A 14,349-nucleotide genomic window follows, 5' to 3' on the forward strand; every position below is an offset into this window, starting at 1 on the left:
ACCAGCTGAGCTGGGGTGTCTCTGGGTGGAACAGGCTCGACTGTGATTGGAAACTCCAGGTTGGGCAGGTTCAATTTGAGATATTTGTTTCCCATGGAGTTGTTGGGTATGCAGCTGGGTTTATGGGTCTGGAGTTAAGAATTTAAACTGTCTCCTGCCCCCAAATATGTGTTCCCCAGTCATCTTTCTATCATGTTATCTTCCTCTTCCTTGCTACCTCCCCAAAGTCAGCCTCCAACCCTGTGGGCTTCCTGGGGCACAGCCCACTGAGGGGGAGCGAGGCCGCTCCGAGCAGACCAGCTGTCTGCTGCCTGTTTTCTGCACCATCTCCAGGGCATAGAATGTTGGAACAGTGGCCTGGAGGCTGAGTTCTGGTGGGAGGACTCAGTGAGGAGTAGGGTGGGAAACCAGGGGATCCAAAAAATAAAGACTAAAAATAGAAGGCAGCATGCACATTGCGACCGCCCTCATTCCTTCCACCCGCTGCACACGGTTCACCTCCTTAGCACTCAGTCTGGCTTTCTCTGTCACCAAATATAATAAATGCCTTCTCTTCCTGGCTTCTCGCTGGCAGGGATGAGTGAAGGATGCCCTCTCTTTTTCCCATGCCAGCCACCTCTGACCCTGCCTTTAACCATCTTGTCTGGGGAATTGAGCAAGCTCAGCTCCCTGTGGGCAGAGCAGGTCTCAGGGCGTGTAAACACCCTTGTGAATTGCACCAGCTGGGCATTCACTGATGGGCACTAATGGCTTGGAAGGGAGACACAAATGAACCTACAAATCATTTGTTGGTTTGAACAGGATCCAGAATGTGTGGATTTGGTCACCTTTCTTCCCTCTTCAGGGACCATGGCAGCCTTCTGCCATAGGTAGTTTTTCAGTCTGACTCCGGACAGATGTGAGGCTGATCGCCGGCAGCTTGGGTCCTGACATTTGGTGGGCTTTGCTTTGTGTTCTGCTTTCGATGGCAGGGCTTCCTGTCCCAGTGCGGAATTTCTCCACTCTGGCTCCCTGGTAGAATCATTTTTGGGCATGGAGAACCTTTAAGATACTGGTGCCCAGGCAGGATCTAGACCTACTGAACCTCTGGGGATGTGACCTGGGTACTTTTCCTGTTTAGTCGCTCACATATTAACAAATTAACTAATTAATATATATATTTTTTGTAGAGACAGGGTCTTGCTATATTGCACAGTCTGGTCTCAAATTCCTGGGCTTGGCCGGGCGTGGTGGCTCACGCTTGTAATACCAGCACTTTGGGAGGCCGAGGCGGGTGGATCATCTGAGGTCAGGAGTTTGAGACCAGCCCGGCCAGCGTGGTGAAACCCTGTCTCTACTAAAAATACAAAAAATTAGCCAGGTGTGGTGGTGGGCACCCATAATCCCAGCTACTCGGAAGGCTGAGGCAGGAGAATCACTTGAATCCGGGAGGTGGAGGTTGCAGTGAGCCGAGATTGAGCCATTGCACCCCAATCTGGGCTACAAGAGCGAAACTCCGTCTAAAAAAAAAGAAATTCCTGGGCTCAAGTGATCCTCCCACCTCGATCTCCCAAAGTGTTGGGATTATAGGTGTGAGCCACCATGCCCAGCCCTCTTTCACATACTTAGAATCCTGTTTAATGCCTCAATATTTTTTTGTACAAGCCAAAATACAAAAACAAAGGGTTATATAACCTATCATCGACAGGGTCTAACTGGTTCACTTCATTATTATTTTTTTAAGTTTTTCTAAAAACCGAGGATAAGTTCACACAACACACAACCATTTTAAAGTGTACAAGTCCGTGGCATTTGGTACATTTATAGTGTTGCACAAGCACCACCTCTGTTTGGTTCCAGAGCATTTTCATCCTCCCAAATGGAAGTCCCGTACCCACTAGCGGTCACTCCCTACTGCCTTCAACCCCTGGCAAATACGCTTCTACTTTCTATTCTATGGATGTGCTGGTTCTGGCTATTTAATATAAATGCAGTCTTAAAATATGCACCCTTTTGGGTCTGGCTTCTTTCACTTGCACAGTGGTTTTAAGGTTCATCCACGTTGTAGCCTGTGTCAGTGCTATGCTCCTTTTTATGGTTGAATCATCTTCCATTGTCTATCGGATATGCCACCTTTTGTTTATCCGTTCATCTGTTAGTGGGTGTTTGGGTTGCTTCCACCTTTTGGATATTGTGAATAGCACTGCTGAGAACATTTGTGTACAAGTATTTGTTTGAGCACTTGTTTTCATTCTTTCTGGTATACCTGGGTAATTTTTAAAAGCTCCATATATGGTTCTAATGGGAAGCCAACTGGAAAGCTATCAGAATTTTGAGCCCGGAGTTCTGAGCCTGTAAAAGATTCTTTCATTTTTAGTCAAATGGCTTCTAACTGGTCACTCTTTGGCTTCTGATTCAGTGATGGCTTCTCCAGCCTAGACATTCTCTATAAATTACTGTGTGATTTTTCTGTCTAGCACTTATCACTATCTGAATGAATCTCCCTTGTTGCCTGGATAGAGGGTTTACTTGTACATGATCTAGCATCCCTTGCTCTAGATAGAGTGTGATCTCTGTAAGTATAGATCATGACTACCTTGCTTATTCATCCACCTGTACTCCTAGCATCAAGGGAGATTCCTTGTGGCCAGTGCCAGGTTAGAATCTAATTTACAAAAATGGCAGATGCTAGGTTGCCACCACATCTGTCTTTAGGATAACTCATTCATTTATCAATCTATCCAAATGGATGGATTTAGTCATTCGAATATTTATTGATGCTTTTTGTGTGCCAGGGCACATAAGTTTGGGGGATAGAGAGAACAATAGTACCCCTTCGTCAGTGAGCTCTCAGTCTACTGGGGGGATAGGCAGATAAATAATTCCAATACAGTGCAAGGAGTGCTTCTGTGGAGGTCTGAATCGGGAGCAGGAGCCATTAGGGTTAGCTTCAGGAGGAGGTGTTAGGACTCCTTCAGTTGCAAATGACAAAAACCCAAGTCAAACTGGCATAGCTGAAAGAAAACATCTTTTGATTTATGCATCTGGAAAGTCCTCCTAGGCTTCTGATGTGGCTGACCCAGGGCCTTAATTGCCATCATCAAGACCCAGCCTCCCTCTGTCTCTCAGCACTAGTTTCTTCTATAGTGGCTCCATTCTCAGGGCAGCTTCTTCTAAAGCACGGCTGTTGGGTAGACCTCATATCCCACCAGCTGAGCAGCCCAGCAGGAAGAGAACACCTCTTTCCTGATGGTTCTCACAGAAATGGCAGTTCTGACTCTCACTGGCTAGCAGTAGGTCACGTGACAATCCTTGGACCAATCATTGTGACTCGGGCCAAGCCTAGGTCATGTGCCTTCTCCTGGAGCAGGGAGGGAAGGGATCCCTCTGGCTGGACCACGTTATAGAGAGTGGACAGGAGGCCTCCAAAGGAGAAAGGCAGGGCATGGTTTCCAGGGGAAGGGAGAATGGCTGCTGTCAGGCCCAAACAACACATGCCCACTCTAGCAGTCAGGCTGGTGCCAAAAAGAAGATGAGCTGGATATTTCCCAGTTGCCCTCTCCCAGATTCATTCTCCACCCTTCCTTGCCCTTTTCTGTTCCCTGGAAGCTGACCCACAAGGGCTGCAACATCTGGACTTCCCTGCCCTTCAACTTCCAGATGGATTTGGACAATGAGAGACCCGGCTGGAAATGAGAGGGTTGGAAAAGAGACTGAGGGCATTGCTTCCCTGCTCCTCTGTGCTCGGTCACCACATTTCTGCCTGGGGCTTCGCCTCCCTCTGAGACTTCTGTTCTAATGAGGAAGCCTCTTCTCCCAGCTGCAGCCCTCACTGGCTCCATAACACCACTCTCTCCTTGTCCCTTGAGGCTCAAGAAGTAACAGCTTCCCCCTATTGCCAGCCTCTTGGTGCTACACCTACCCTGCCACTCCCTTGATGCTCCTCCACTTCTGTATATAGACCCGTCATTGAAATCTCTTCCTTCGAACCATCATTGAGGGCAAATTCTTTTTCCTGCCAGGATTTCTATAGATATGAAGGAGATATTTGCCACTACCTTAATTTCCTGTGGCTGCTGCAACATAGGGGCTTCAAATGACACAAATTTATTATCTGAAACTTCTGGAGGTCAAAAGTCAGAAATGGGTGTCACCCAGCTAAAATCAAGGTGTCAGCAGGCTGCATTCCTTCTGGAGTTTCTATGGGAGAATCTCTTTTTTCTTGCTTTTACTACCTTCTAGTGGGTACCTGCATTCCTTGGTTTGTGGCCCCTTCTTCATCTTCAAAGCCAGCAGCATAGTATGTTCTCTTTGTCTCTGACCTCTGCTTCCACCCTTGCATTTTCTCTGACTCCAACTCTCCTGCCTCTTTTCTTTGTTTTTTTTTTTTGAGATGGAGTCTTGCTCTGTTGCCCAGGCTGGAGTGCAATGGCACAATCTCAGCTCACCACAACCTCCACCTCCCAGGCTCAAGTGATTCTCCTGCTGCGGCCTCCCAAGTAGCTGGGATTACAGGCATGCGCCACCACGCCTAGAGGATTTTTGTATTTTTAGTAGAGATGGGGTTTCACCATGTTGCCCAGGCTGGTCTTGAACTCCAGACCTCAGGTGATCCACCCGCCTTGGCCTCCCAAAGTGCTGGTATTACAGGCGTGAGCCACTGCGCTGGCCCACCTGGATAACAGAAGGTAATCTCCCCAGCTCAAGAGCCTTAACTTGATCACAGTCTCTATTGCCAGGAGGGCAGTGTTCTAGGGATTAGGACATGCACATCTTTGGGCACCATTATTCTGCTTACCACAGCCATCTTTATCTGCCCCTTCTTAAGAATCTCTCTGCTCTTTGGCCTCTGAACTTGGGCATCCCTGGAGGCCTTGATTCCATCTGCCTCCTGTATTAGTTTGGGCTGCCATAAGAAAATACCACACAGAGTGGTTTAAACAACAGAAATTTCTTTTCTCACAGTTCTGGAGGCTGGAAGTTCAAGGTCAGGGTGCTAGCAAGGTCAGTTTTTGGTGAGGGCTCCCTTCCTGGCTTGCAGATGGCAGCCTCCTCTCTGTGTCCTAAATGGCAGGTAGAGGGTGGGTGGGGAGGCTTGAAGCAGGGGAGAAGCTCTCTCATGTCTCCTCTTAAAAGAACACCAGTCCTGTTGGATCAGGGTCCCACCCTTATGACCTCATGTGACCTTAATTACCTCCATTAAGGCCTGACCTTCAAATATAGTCACCTTGGGCATTGGGGCTTTCACATGTGGCTTGGGGAGGTGAACACAAAACTTCATTTTGTAACACCTCTCTTCCTCTAAGCTTTATTCTCCAGCCCTCAGCCTTGGAGGCCTTTTTTGTGTCTTTGTTGAGAAAGTCAGTGCTGAGATGTCTTTTCAGCCTGGCATTGCCCTTGGAATTACTCCGTTATCGTGGCCTGATTCTCTCTGCTCTGTGAGTGTGGGCAAATTGACAGGATGTTAAAGGATGTTCAAGAAAAGGTCACTGATAACAGGCCTTTGATTAGTTCCTGAGAAAAGGAGTCAGTGATTCCTTTTCTGAGCTGGAGTGGTTGGGGAGTGCAGCCGTGGGGACTTGGAGATCCTTCTTCCTGCCAGAGACTCCACAGATGTCTGGACCCAGGGGCTTGGGTGGGTCCACGGAGGCAGCAAGCTGGCCGGAGGCATCTAGCAGCTCCTCCATTATCCGCATGCCTCCTGCGTGGCTGGGCAGGATGCTGTGGCCACTGGCTGCGATCTTGGCGCTTCACAAGCTGGAGCCGTCAGGCCCTGAGCCACTCGGCCGCGCAGATGCCTTCCCTGTATGCACTGGCTTGTAATTAAAACTCAACTTGCCAGTCTGATTGGACTAAGCAGTTAAATTCATCTGGAAGAGTTTTTCATCTGCATTGTGTAATTAGCAACATACGATGCTTGTGTTAGCTCAATTAAAAGTTATGGTGATTAATATGGGTATCAAAGCAGAACCGTAAATCAACAGATTCAGGGCACTTGGAGTTCATGGGCTGGGAGGCAGAGAGCCAGCTGCAGGCCATACCTCAGTGGCAGCTAGGTGGGAGGGTGGGGAAGAGAGGCCAGGCTGGGGGCCGGGTACATGGCTGGGTCACTCACTCTCCTCTCTGAGCCTCAGTTTCCCATCTTATATATTGGGGTACCAGTACTTTTAGGTCATTCTGAGTTTCAGGGCCTGGGATGGGGTATAGATGTAGAAAGTGTTCTCTTTTGCCTATATACTCCTTCCCTTAATTCTTTGTTTGTTTGTTTTGAGACAGGGTCTTGCTCTGCTGCCCAGGCTGGAGTGCAGTGGCACAATCTCAGTTCATTGCAGCCTTGACCTACCAGGCTTAGGCGATCCTCCCGCCTCAGCCTCCCGAGTAGCTGGGACTACAGGCAGGCACCACCATGCTTGCCTAATTAAAACAATGTTTTTTTATGTAGAGATGGGGGTCTCACCATGTTGCCCAGGCTGGTCTCAAACTCCTGGCCTCAAGTGATCTTCCCTCCTTGGCCTCCCAAAGTGCTGGAATTACAGGTGTGAGCTACCACGCCTGGCCTTCCTTCCTTTAATTCTAAATGTACTGACAGGCATTATGTATCAAAATTAAAACGTCCATGCCTTGAACCCAGCAATTGCACACTGAGATATTTATCACACAGATAAATTTCCACATGTGCAAAATGTCTTAATAATGACTGCAGCAATTGTTCGTAAGAGGAGAGATTTGAGGATAGCCTAAACTGATTAAGCAAATTATGACATATCCATGCAAGGAAATATTTTGCAGCTGTTAAAAAATGAGGCGGGCCGATTTTAAGGGAGATGGAACTGTAAGATGTGCTTTTAATGCATAAAGCAAGATGTAGGGAGTTAGTACTGCCAAGTGTGGACAAGAGAACAATACACATGTATATGTTTGCAAATAGGTGGAGTAACACCCTAAGGAGTCCTATAAGACTGGGGGAGTTGGGTACCTTCTGGGAGGGTAGTGGGTTGCCTGGGGGACAAGGGATGGGAGGTGATAATGTTGTGTGGTGTGCTTTTGTATTCTTCGAATTTCATGCCATGTGCATTTTTTAACTTAAATTATATAATAAAAATATTTTAAAAGAAAAAAAGGCAAGCTCTCAATCATCCTTTCCCCTTAAAATGAGAAAAAAGGGCCTATTTTAGTATTTTCCATAGATTTTGTCTCTTTGTCCTTGTGACCGAGAGCTTCCAGAGCTATTTTTCTTTGCTGTGAAATTGTAATGTTTTGTATCTGGCTTCTAGATTTCCAGTGCAGAAATGAAATCTAAAAATCTCAAACGCCCACGACATGGCATTCTGGGGTAGGAGGGAAGAAACCCCCACCCTGGCTGTATTCTGCATTGTCGGTTGTGACTCGGATTTGGTTGTGGATCAAGATTATGAGTACAAAAAGGTCAGTGTGAACTGTTCCCATCAGCTCCTTTGATTGGGCCACCCAGGATCCCACCATGAACTTGAGGCTGATAAATTCTCTAATCTGCAAGAGAAAAGTACTTGGGATGGGTAGGAGAGAGGGAGGGACATCTTTCTTGTTGAAGCTGTTTTTTTTTTTTTTTTTTAATTGGAATTACCCAGCTATTCTATTCCTAGGTTTATATTCAAAAGAACTGGAAACAGGTGCCCAAACAAAAACCTGCCCATGAATGGGAGGGAAATAGGGAGCGAGCACTTAATGGATACAGGGTCTCCTTTTGGGGTGATGAAAATGTTTTGAAACTAGATAAAGGTGGTGTTTGCACAACAATGTGAATATACTAAATGCCACTGACTTGTACCCTTTAAAATAGTTAATTTTATGCCATGTGAATTTCACCTCAATTTTAAAAAATGAGAGCCATCTGTGGTGAGAGGTCCTGAGCCTCTAGATTAGTCATCCATTGCTCAAGATATATTGCTGGAGTGTTGCAATAAGTTGCACTTTTTTCCCCTTAAATGTATAGCCATGATGGCGGGGTTTCTGGTTGCATCTCAGGGCCACGTGGCAGAGATGCAGAAATGCATTCCCAGGGTTTGGATGAAGATTCTGGATGACACCGACGGCTCGTGATGGTCTCTGCAGAATTCTATTATCTTCCTTGAAGCCCAAGGAGAGCATTTGGGGGACCTAGTGCATTCTGACTAGGAAGTCGTATCTCAATTAGATTTCTTCCTATTAATCAGAAGGTTGCTTAACGATGTGAAAAATCAACTGAAGTGTGCCTGGAGTGGGCAGCTGTTTGTGCTCACCTGGCATCTTGGGGGCACTGTCCTTCCCCTAGGCACAATAAAGGTGTGATGAGGCTGCCTGGATCCCCAGAGCTGGATCGGGGGGTCCTCTTCACACCTCTGTTGTGTGTGTGGGAAGGACCTGGTCTTTCTCAAGACCTGGTCCTCCAACCCTCCCCTCCAGGCTCTGGGCTGCCCATCTCCTTCCATCAGGTCCACTTTGGTTTCGAACAATTCCAAGAGCCCTAGCTGAGACTGGTCTGTGACAGAAGACATTAGGGGCTTATGTCCTGATTTTACCAGCCAGCCCTGGTTTACACCTGGCATAATCAATAACAATCCCTTTCACAGGTGCCTCAGTGGCACTGGATCCATTCAGTGGGCACCCTAGGATCTGTGTATCTGAAGGAGCCACTGTTTCCCCCAGGGGTCCCCCAGCAGCCTTCCCCTGATGGTCCCCTTTGCTGAGGGACCCCCTTTTACATCTCATCAATAGCAACAGCTAACATTTTTGGAAGCCTGCTGTGTGTCAGTATTTGCCGTAAGTATTTACACACACGGACTCATTTGATTCTCATGACAGCCCTATGAAGTAGGCATTCAGCCTTTTCTGTCCCATCCCCTGAGCTCCACAAGGTGACCTTTTAAAGTTCAGCTCTTGTGGATTCTTCTAGAGTTTATTTATATAATATACAAGCAACTACTAATACATGTTTTTATTTTCTCCACTTTTCTTATAGCAAGAGTAGCATATTGCATGCATTGTTTTGTAGCACACTGAAAACCACATCTTGGTCAATGGAGGTATTTCTCATCAGGGTTTGGGAAGGGGCCTCCTTCCTTCCTCAAGCCACCTCGTGTCTGGGCTGAGGTTGTTCTTGCCCCAAACCACATCTGTGAGAACCAGGGGCGACCCAGCCTCACCGCCTGGAGACACGTAACAAAGTCTACGGGATTTTGTTTGGCTGCAAACCTTTAACAAGCTTTCAAGATAATGCTGTTTCTTGGAGGCTCAGCCGCTGCTTAAACAAGTGCAGATTAAATGCTTGTGTATTCTATATTGATTTGATCTGGGCATCCTGCCAGTCTTGGAGAAAGTGACGATAGCGATTCAGGCCCTTCTCTGTCGGCATTTCCAAGAGGTCTGGAATGAGAAGCTGACCAGGCTTGGGTTTTCTCACAGTGGGAGGCAGGCACCACGGAGCTCCTGGTGTTGACGTTCTGTGGTCAGGCAGTCAATCAGCAGGTCCTGGGGCTGCGGTAGCCTCTTAGGTGATCTTCCTGCCTCTACCCTCGTCCTGCTGTGTCTGTTTCCCAGATCGTAGGAGAGTGTACCTCTTAAGCTGCTAAATCAGTTCACATCCCTCCTCTGCTCCAAACCCTTCCACGGCTCCCAGCTCACTCAGAGTAAAACCCACAGTCCTGAGCTTGGCCCACAAGGCCTCTCCTGCCTTACTCACTCTTTGTCAGCCACTGGCCTCCTGTTGTCCCGGAGAGGCCCAGCACCCATTTGCCCCAGGGCCTTTGCACGTGCAATTCTGTTTGGAACACTCTTGCCCAATGTGTGCGTGGCTCACACCCTCAGTTCATGACTTTAGCCACATGTCATCATTTTAGAGGGGCTGTCCCTGAGCACCCCGCCTACAGTAGCGCTCAGCACTCATTTCCTGCTTCATTTGTTTTCATAGCATTTCTGTCCAGCTGATGTGACATATCATTATCTGTTCATCTGTGTTTTACAGTAGGATGTCAGCTTTATGAGAGCAGTGACCTCATCTGTCTAGTTCATAGATATATACCCAGGACCTAGAATGCTGCCTGGCAGATAGTAGGTGCTCAGTAAATACTAATGGAATAATGTTCTGTGAGCACTTACTTTGTTCTCTACTCAGTGCATGAGGATTCAGAGTGGATAACACTTGCCCCTCGTCTTCAAAAGCTTCCCGTCTAGTCGGAGAAATGAGTGGTTATTTTCTCCACTGGGTTCTGTGGGCACAGTGCCTAGGGCTCATGACTATATCCAGGCCCCCGAAAAATGTTTGAGATCTGAAAAAGTTATTGGTTCTAAGATCTGAAAAGAAAATGGTAATATCAAAACAAATGTTCAAACAACCACAGTTTTTCCCAACTCATAATTTTATGTAAGGCAGGTTGTAGGAACATTTCAATATGTTTAGTACAGTGGAAGCCTGTAAAAGAAAGAATGCTTGGGAGCTGGGAAGGTCTTGAAATGGCCTTGGAGATAACTGGCCTACCTAAAACAAAGTGATTAAACAGAGGGTGTAATTCATCCCTGTAGGAACAGGAGACATTCAGAGAAGGGACATTCATGTGGAATTCAGGGAAGGCTTCCTGGAGGAGGTGTGACTTGCGTGGGGCCTTGAAGGTCTGGTAGAACTTGGACAACTTGTGGGAAGGGAGATTGGAAGGAGGAGTAGCTTTCCTGTATTTGTGGGCTGGAGCCCAAGTAGCGTGGTTGGGGCAATCCAGTGAGGCTGGTAAGATGACGCCTGCTCATGGAGCGGTTGTGGAGCCCCAGGACTGCAGTTCAGAAATAGAGGGCTGCTGCAGTCTCCCAAGGTGATGAAACTGGCTTGCTGTAGACCCTTGTAAAATCTTCCCTTTGAGCCTTTGCATAAGAAAAACTGGATTGCTGTCAAGGCCCAAGTATTTCAGGAAGAAGGTGAGATAACAGCCCCACATCACCTTTATTAGAAAGGCGGGAAAGGGAGCAGTGGGTGTTTGTGACTCCCAGGGGACAATAACTTTCTTTGCCTTATTTGCCATATAGTTTAAGCTATGTGTTTGTTGCTTATTTTTATCTCTGTTTTCTTCCCTCAAGGATTCAAGGCAGCAAACGGAAATAAATCAGTATAATAAGATTAAAATGATTAAGACAAAAGGAAAATAAGGGAGAATTGCATAGTTACTATAATGCTGGGGCGGGTCAGCACCAGAAATGTATTCCAAGCCAGGAGATTGTAAATTTGGCCTTGGGTATCCTGGCAGCCAAGGCGACTAAGGAAACCATTGCACAAACCAGGCTCTCCATAAATATAGGGACTCCATACAGCAATATGGGGGATTTTCACTATCTGAACATTTGTTCTTGGAACTGCTTCAGGTATTTGCCTGGGAATTAAATGTCCAAACATGAAAATACTTGCCAATGAACTGACAATTTCTATTCTAAATTTACTTCCCACTCAACATCCCTCTAGACCAAGGGTTCTTAGCCTTGGCATTATTTACATTTTGGGCTGGATAATCTCTGATTGTGGGGCTGTCCTGGGAATTGTAGGATGTTCAGCACCATCCCTGGCCCTTCCATCAGCTAGATGCCAGTAGTACCACCCACCCTGCAGTGTGACAACCAAAAATGTCTCTAGACATTGACAAATGTCCCTGGGGGGCAAGATTGCCCCCATTGGAGAACTCAGTGGTCTAGGGTAAAATATTGATTGTGTCTGTTCTCACTCATCCCATTTTTTTCACTATTCTTTCTTTGAAGGATCAGGCAGGAACTGTAGATTCAATACATTACATAATGAACTGTAAATTCAGTGCAGACCATAAAGTGAAATTGCAAATCTTGCAAGAAATGTAGGATTTCAGGAAGTCGATGAAAGTGATGTTGGCAAATTGCCAGAACCACAGCAAAACCACTGACAAATGAGGAACTCTCTCAGCTAGGGCACTTAGTGCTGGAAGAAAAGGAAATCGACGAAACTAACAGATGCTTCAAAATAAAGTGATCTGAATATCAAAAGAGTAAGAGATGACCTTGAGGAAGTTGATGATGCCTTGAGATATTTTAGCAAAAATGCACTTTTTATGATCATGTTACAGAAGTCAAATGAGAAGGGAAGGAGATTGCATCCTGCTCTTAATGATCTTTTGGACGAATTAAATGACTACCTTCAACAGTTTATTCTTGCTTTAGTCTAAGGATTGACCTGTAGTTGCAACTATAATTTACATTTTGGGAAACATAAAACGACGGAGTTATTTGTAAAATTTTTACTTGATTTTTCAAGAAAAATTTCTAGTCATGCCTTAACTTTTTTGTGGTAAAATACACATAACATAAAATCCATCATATGAAACATTTGAAAGTATATAATTCATTGGCATTTAGAATATTTAAAATATTTTGCAACCATCACCACTAATTCCAGAACATTTTCATCAGCCCAAAATAAAATCACACCGTTTAACAGTTACTCTCTGTCCCGCTACCCCCAGCCCTCGCCAGCCATTAATCTACTTTCTGTACCTGCAAATTTGCCTATTCTGAACATTTACTAGAAATTGTGCAATATGTGGTCTTTTGTGTCTGGCATCTTTCACTTGGTATAATTTTTTTTTTTTTTCAGAGACAGAGTCTTACTCTATTGCCTAGGGTGGCGCGATCTTGGTTCACTGCAATCTCTGCCTCCTGGGTTCAAGTGATTCTCCTGCCTCAGCCTCCCAAATAGCTGGAATTACAGGCGCCTGCCACCACACATAGCTAATTTTTGTATTTTTAGTAGAGAAGGGGTTTCGCCATGTTGGCCAGGCTGGTCTGGAACTCCTGATCTCAGTTGATCCGCCTGCCTCAGCCTCCCAAAGTGCTGGGATTACAGGCGTGAACCACTGTGCCCGACCTAATGTTTTAAGGTTCAACCCCATTGGAGTATGTGTCAGCACTTCATTCCCTTTTATGGCTGGATAATATTTCATTGTATGGATATACCACATTTTTTAATCCATTCATTTGTTGATAGACATTTGGGTTCATGGACATTTGGATCGTTTTTGCTCTTTGGCTATGGTGAATAGTGCTGCCATTAACATCCCTGTATGAGTTTTTGTTTGTACTCCTGTTTCCATTTCTCTTTGGTGTATACCTAGAAGTGGAATTGCCGGGTCATAGGGTAATTCTAGGTTAAAGTCATGTCTTTTTTAATCGTGAAAATTCAGTCTTTGTTTTAAGTGGGTCCACTTTAAGTGGACTTCCCAGGGTGCCGACTGTTTTCTGATATTAAGGACTTCCAGGAGACAGAGAGCTCTCCTTGACCACTGTGCAGTGCTGAAGCACTCATCCCATTGTCCTTAGGTGGGCGACTGTCTTGTATGAGGCAGGACTTCTTGTGCTTCCTGAGGGATTGGAGCTGCCCAGGCAGACCCTTCCCTGCCTGTCTTGGGGCAGCACTTCTGAGGGCAGCTGCTCCAAGGGACGCTTAGAGGTGCACTTAGATGTGTTTTAAGAGGAAGGGCAGAAGAAAAACCCCAACTGAATATCTGATGCCATTTCCTTTAGAAAGGCTTCTTCCTCTCCCTTCCCTGGCCTTTTCTGGCCACTTAAAAAATTGTTTTCTTGAATCGAAGGCAGATACATGGTAAAACTATGCCAACAGTTTAAAAGGGATATCTGTTGAAAAGCAGGTTTTCTGTTCCATCCCTGATCCCAAGACCACAATACCTAAACATGCAAACACACACACACTTTTTTGCATTCTTTCTTTCCTAACAGAGATCTTCTAAAGAATCTTCTAAAGGGGATTGCTGTATCCTAGGAGATGTAGACCTTCCTCGTCCTTTCTGGTGGAGGTGTGGGATACCACATGCAGTGGTTCAGGTGGAATATGGAGTGGAGGGAGGAGGGCACAGACCTGCACACATGTGCACACACATTCACACACCCACAGCGTGGCGAGGTCCAGTTCCCAAATCAATCAGCTGAGGATGAACAAAGTTCTGGTCAAAAGTGAGGTGGCTGCCCAGGGCAGGGGCAGATGCAGTGATTCATGGTGTAACTTCCCTGGGCTCCCAGAGTATATAGCAGGGTGAGAGGTTACTGGCCACGTAAGCAGGACCAGCCGCACCATTTGTAAGGCCCAGTGAGAAATGAAAATGCAGGTTAGAAAACTGTCAAGAATTTCAAGAGGGCGATAGCAGAGCATTAAGTCAAGGATAAGGGCTTTCTGAGATCAGGTCCCTGTGTGACAGCATAGGCCACTCACACACGAAGCCAGTCTTGCACATACGCAAGTTTTGCTAGAGGTGGGAAGTTCATTTCTGGCTGTGCTATGCCTTTTTTATATTTTGGATTTCCATCATGTTTCTGGAAGAACTTAACTCTATCGCAGTG

At 46.1% G+C, this 14,349-nt stretch overlaps 1 protein-coding gene across 5 annotated transcripts in view; it reads left to right on the forward strand.

Moving 5' to 3' along the window:
• Positions 1–14,349, forward strand: part of TMEM132B (transmembrane protein 132B) — a 505,248-nt gene that overhangs the window by 63,099 nt on the left and 427,800 nt on the right. For 2 of the 5 annotated variants that reach the window (XM_063785293.1, XM_063785292.1), the window contains exon 3: positions 7,254–7,404. The exons of the other annotated variants lie outside the window; for them this stretch is intronic. The gene's annotated coding sequence lies outside the window, so the exon portion shown is untranslated. The remainder of the gene's footprint in view (positions 1–7,253; positions 7,405–14,349) is intronic. 5 annotated transcript variants of the gene reach the window in all.

The sequence above is a fragment of the Pan troglodytes genome, chromosome 10 (assembly GCF_028858775.2).
Source record: "Pan troglodytes isolate AG18354 chromosome 10, NHGRI_mPanTro3-v2.0_pri, whole genome shotgun sequence".
In the NCBI taxonomy this organism is placed as follows: Eukaryota; Metazoa; Chordata; class Mammalia; order Primates; family Hominidae; genus Pan; species Pan troglodytes.